The sequence below is a fragment of the Ahaetulla prasina genome, chromosome 2, assembly GCF_028640845.1.
Source record: "Ahaetulla prasina isolate Xishuangbanna chromosome 2, ASM2864084v1, whole genome shotgun sequence".
Lineage (NCBI taxonomy): Eukaryota > Metazoa > Chordata > Lepidosauria > Squamata > Colubridae > Ahaetulla > Ahaetulla prasina.
The window spans coordinates 142474078-142480661 of record NC_080540.1 but is presented as its reverse complement, the minus strand read 5'-3'; positions in this window follow the sequence as shown (position 1 = coordinate 142480661).

The following is a 6584-nucleotide window of genomic DNA, read 5'->3' as shown; positions in this document are numbered from 1 at the left end:
TTAAATAACTCAAAACTTGGGAACAAAAAATTTGGTACAAAATTATCTGAAAAACTGATAAAATTCAAATGCTTTAGTTTTTGGAATATTTACATACTTCAAGAATAGATAGAAAGATATGTATATATGAATAATATACAATCATACATATACACATGTATACCCAACAAGCCATAAATTTCTGAAACACAGATAATAAATAATAACACAATAATCTGTTTCATCACTTTTCCCCTCCTCCCTAAATAAATGATATCATCTGTAATGCACAGAGAATTGTTTGGAAGACAATATATTATGAATATCAATTAGGATTTAACATTCACCTAAAGAGGATTTATGCACCATGAAGGAGAAGCATAGTGGTCAGAGTAGCACTCTTTAACTGGGAGAGCAGGGTTCAACCCCTTAATGCTTCACCTGCCTACCTCCAATATGGAACTTACATGAACTAAGATAGTTGTGCTAGCTAAGGTCATCACTTGGATTTATAAGGTCAGCACCAGATGTTGAGAACCAGGTTAATCTAAGCTACTGGAACAGACCAAACGTGGACAAGTCAAGAGAACCTGGAATTGGTAGAATGCTACTACAACAGTAGACCTAATGAGAGGGGATATATGAAATGTCTGAGGGAACTATGGATGGACATTCTAACATCTAAAACATTCTAACTGAAAAACAATTGGTTATCCAACGTTTCAACATTGTGAAGAGGAAGCTGCTCTCACAGCTTGAGATAGGCCAATTCCATATTATGTCTCAGTTTCACGAAGACTCATGCATACAGAACAATTGGATATCCAGCCAACACTTGAAGCTGGAAGATCATTGTCATCCCCTCAATTATGACAGCAGCTAATATGGCATATAGGATAATGGATAAACTATCTAGAATCAACCTCAAGACTGATTACTAAGGCTCTATGAAGAAGTACTGTCAGACAGTATGCTAGAAGATGCCAAAAATGCTCTCAGGACTAACCAATGGAGTGGTATACTTTACAGTCACTGTAATCCTGGAGATGCTTGAATTTCTTTCAAATTGGGGGAAGGGAAGGAAATCTTGGACAGAACAAGCAGTTTTGTCTCTTTTCTTTGTCATGAGAGCAAGAAGGCATATTATGCAATGAATGCATTTACTCATTGAGTGCTATGCAGACTGACAAGTTTCATTTCTCTGCAGTAGTACATTATCCAACTGAGAATGAAAACAAATTTGAATAAGGATTAGGGTATTTTATACACTGGCAGGCAGATTTGAGGTAGGAAAATTGAATGTAACATAATTTTGGATCAAGTGTCTCTCCAGTTATTCTTCCTAAACTTTCAGAGATGTGTGTGTGTGTGTGAATATACATACATACTTTCACTTTAGTATGAGAAATTTTATATCTATAGATAGATAGATAGATAGATAGATAGATAGATAGATAGATAGATAGATAGATAGATAGAGATAACATGCTAAACTGAAAGTATATTTATATGAATATATATGTATGAGGTGAGCTGGCCAAATGAGGACAAGGAGGCCGAAGGAAGACTATATACTGTGTTTATTCCAAAGTGACCACAAAATGAATTAGCACAACTGTTCTCCTTGGCTTCTTATTTATATCTTGTCCTTGTCATACAACACTCTCATTATACCTTGTTAGATCACAAGAAAGGAGGAGGCTTAGAAATGCCAGTGAAATGGAGAAGTGAGGCTTGTCGGTAATCCAACTCCCTGGAAGACTCATGAAGTACATGCTGATCAAGCTGGGTTCAAGATGACTGGAAGGAGCTCAGAAAAGCTTATTTATAGATGATTGATGCTTAGCATCTCAACTCTTTGGAGTGACCATATCTGACTTTGTCTGGAGGACATAGTTGCTTGAGGGTGAAACTTTCATACACGTATACCAACACGCATACAAACACAATATTGATTACCACAGAGAAAGCATTAAAGAGAAGCTGAGCTTTTAGAAAAGATTATCAAATGTATTTCCATTTATGGGCTGTGACTGAGATAAAAGGATCTTCCTTAGTTGAAGCAGTTGATGGGTATGGACTACAGGCCCTGAAACTTATGAAACGGTGCACTCTTTACCATTAAAGCAATCTGAAGGGGCCCCTTTCTGGCACAGATTATGTCATTAAACATGAATGTACAGTGGGAAGAAATAATTGCATGACATGTTACATGTTGCCCCTTTCTGGCTCTGCATCTGGCATGAATGGAGAAACCACCTCATACAAATATCCTGCCTCCTATGAGTTCGATCTGTTCAGTCATTTTGCAGGCAATCTGAGGTGGTTTCCTAGCTTTTTTCTACTTTTGGCATCCCATTTTCCAGGATTTCTGTATTCATAAGCTATGATGCTACTTTTTCCAGTCTACCTGGCTGGAGTTGGTGGGAGAGTGTCAGTCTGGTAGATTTTTCAGAGCAATATTTCTTCCCATTTCCAATATGCTATACCCATACCCATTTTGTCAACAGTGATGGCACATATCCCACATTCCCAAATTGTACAAGCAATGAGCATGACAACTTAACAAATATTGATTTTACAGAAGAAAATGTTGGTAAAGCTCTTTGTAACTTGAAACTATCTCTATCCATTGGACCTGATGGACTTTGTGCTTACTTCTTAAAAAAACTCTCTAGTAATCTAGCAGAATCCCTAAGTATAATCTTTAATATAACTTTTACTACCAGTTCCCTTCCCAATCTCTGGTCACTAGCCACAGTCATTCCAGTTTTCAAAAAAGGCGACCCCAGCTTAGTTGATAATTATAGACCAATCTCCCTATGTTGCGTCGCCTGCAAGGTTATGGAATCCATCATCAACCAATCCATTACCTTGCACTTAGAAATACACAACCTTCTCTCAAATAAACAATTTGGCTTCAGGAAAAAATTATCATGCAATTTACAACTTCTCCACTGTAAAAACCTATGGACTACAAATCTTGATCTAGGTAAATCAATAGATGCAATATACATAGACTTCTGTAAAGCTTTTGACTCAGTAGTACATGATAAACTTCTCCTAAAATTAAAATCCTATGGCATTTCAGGACCCTTACACAACTGGATATCTGCTTTTCTGTCAAACAGACAACAAATAGTTAAAATTGGTAATGCTCTATCAAATCCTGTTCCTGTCAAGAGTGGTGTTCCTCAAGGTAGCGTTCTTGGACCTACTCTCTTTATAATATACATAAATGATCTTTGTAATCATATCTCAAGTAACTGTGTTCTCTTTGCTGATGATGTCAAACTTTTCAACACCACTGACAATACATCCACAATTCAAAAGGACCTTGATCATCTAACTGCTTGGTCTAAAATTTGGCAACTACAAATCTCAACCAGTAAATGCTCAGTCTTGCATATTGGAAGAAAGAACCCAATCACAAAGTACATGCTTGATGGACATTGCCTCGCAGATGACCCCCACCCTGTCGAAGACCTTGTAGTTTTTACATCTAAAGATTTAAGTGCCAAAGCCCACTGCAACTATATAGCTAAGAAGGCTCTAAAAGTTGTTAACTTAATTTTACGTAGCTTCTTTTCAAAAAACACCACGCTACTGACCAGAGCTTATAAAACATTTGTTAGGCCAATTCTTGATTACTGCTCTCCTGTCTGGAACCCATACCATATATCTGATATCAACACAGTTGAGCGTGTCCAAAGGTATTTTACGAGAAGAATTCTCCACTCCTCCGAAACCAATAAAATACCTTATTCCACCAGACTTGATATCCTGGGTCTAGAAAACTTGGAACTTCGTCGCCTTTGACAGGATCTGGGTTTAGCATATAAAATCATCCGTTGTAATGTCCTTCCTGTCAATGACTTCTTTAGTTTCAATAACAATATCACAAGAGCTACCAACAGATTTAAACTCAATGTCAACCGCTCCAGTTTAGATTGCAGAAAACACGATTTCTGTAACAGAATTGTATATACTTGGAATGCATTACCTTACTTTGTGGTTTCTTCTCATAACCCCAAAGGCTTTACTCAAAAATTGTCCACGGTTGACCTCACCACTTTCCTAAGAGGACTCTAAGGGGCGTGCATAAGAGCACAAACATGCCTACCGTTCCTGTCCTATTGTTTCTTCCCCTATGTATATATATGTTTATAGTACCTCGTTTCTCCTCATATATACGTTCATATATTATATAACCCTTTATGCAATGCTTGTATATATTGCTCCAACAAAATAAATAAATAAATTAATAAATAAAATAAAATAAGCAACAAGAGATTCTCTGTGGAATCCCTTCCAGTAAGTTGACTGTATTATGTTTATTCCTAGCCATTAAAAAAACAAGGGATGGTAATCAAGGAAAGATCCATCCTAAAACTAAGGAGAAATTTCCTGGCAATTAGAATGATGAATCAGTTGGAATGGCTTGTCTCCAGAAGTTGTGAGTGCTCCATCACTGGAGGTTTTTAAGAAGAAATTGGACAACCATCTGTCTAAAATGGCATAGGGTGTCCTGCTTGAGCAGGAGTTAGACTAGAAGGCCTCCAAGCTGTCTTCCAACTCCGGAAGTTGTTGTTATTGTTCTGCCAACCATACCAGGGTGTTATAATCTGATTAAATATAGTATTTCTGAAAGCTGTAGCAAAGATCAAAGAAAGTAATGAAGGGTAGATGGTCAGTGGCTTATGTGACAAATAGCAAAAGCCAGTGCTGAGGTTGGATGGGCCAAACTAAAGATTTCCTAACCTAATACAGCTTCCAGAAAGCATGGGATTTTTTCCTCTTCATCCCTTAATTTGAGAAAGCAAGCCCAATGGTATCTACAACGAGCCACAATGGAAAAAAATTAACATGCATATACAGGTAATTCTTGACTTGCAACCATTCATTTAGTGACTTTTCAAAGTTACAACAACACTGAAAAAGTGACTTATGATCGTAGTGACTTATGACCATGATTTATGACTGTTGCAGCATCCCCATGATCACATGATCAAAATTCAGCTGCTCGTCAACTGGCTCATATTTATGAAGGCTGCAGTGTTCTAGGGTCATATGATCTCCTTTTGCGACCTTTTGACAATCAAAGTCAATGGGGAAGCCAGATTCATTTAACAACTGCCTTACTAATTGAACACCTGCAGTGATTCAGTTAACAACTGTGGCAAGAATGCCCTAAAATGGGGCATAAAATGAGGCAAAACTCATTTAACAACTGTCTCGCTTGGCAATGGAAATTTGGGGCTTAATTCTGGTCATAAGTTGGGGGCTACCTGTAGAGTACATCATGGCACAAAATCTGTCCTTAGGAATTTGGTTGCCAAAAGCAAATACACAAATTATGAAATTTGTATTGTGACATCATGACAGATATTTCATTACTTGCCTTCCCTCGAGGATGCCATACCTCTGTCTATACCTCCTCCTCCTCCTCCTTCTCCTCCTCCTCCTCCTCCTCTTTCTCTCTCTCTCTCTCTCACACACACACACATAACAGAAATAAAAGTGATAGGGGTTTGAATGTACAGTTGTAGATACCATCTTGACTTTTTTGGGCCACTCTGCTTTAGACTTTGAAAATAGGTAGCATACAAGAAATGGGGGAAATTACTAACAATAAAAAGTACTGATGAGTTTCACTGCGCAATTTAGTTGGAGTCCTTTAAATTTTCCAAGACAAGGCCAAATTTTCATATGCTGTGAGAAATATTGTGGAAAGGGATTAAACCAAATAGGTTTCTTAAAATGAAGCAAGACCTCTGTAGGCTTTTCTTATAATGGAAAATAGAGATATAATAAAATTAAATGCATTTCTTCCCCAGCTGGTGTAAACATTAAATTATTATCCTGAGTAAACAAGTCATTAATAATAATTCTTTTTCAAATTATTCTACCTTGTCATAATAGGCACTGAAAATTGAAAGAAAAAGTTTAAAATAATAAAAAATAAAATGATCTGCTGCCATCTTGTGGTAAAATGACAATTTACTTTGGTCTACCTTCTGCATGTTGGGCTTTAAAGAAGCAGGAGAGGGAGAGTATTAATGCCTTTAAGCTTTGATGTTTGAGAAAACTCCTGAGAATATTGTGAACAGTCAAGAATACAAAATAATGGATCATCGAACAAATTAACCCAGAGTTCTCCCACAAAGCACGAATGACCAAGCTCATATTATCTTGCTTTAGTCAGGTAATTTGGGAGGACTGGCATGGTGGTCTAGCAGTGAAGACACTCACTTCACACTCAGGAAGTTGAGAGTTCAATCCTAGGTAGCGACAGATGTTTCTCTCTCAGGGTACAAAGAGAAAATATCTACTGTGAACTCCGCATAGGCATCAGGAAGGGCATCCAGCCAGTAAACGGTCAGCTCCATTTAGTCGCCCTAACTCCACCCCGATGAAAGGGATTACAGGGTTGTTAAAACAACAACAACAAAAAATGGGAAAGGTGGAAGGAAGGAGAAGATAAAGATGACCAGTAGCAAGGGGAGTGGACACAGTTACAGTAGCCATTGGAATGTCCGCCATTGGAAAAATTGAAAGAACATGTTAGGGATAGAATATCATGGACAAAATCTATGTTATCTCTA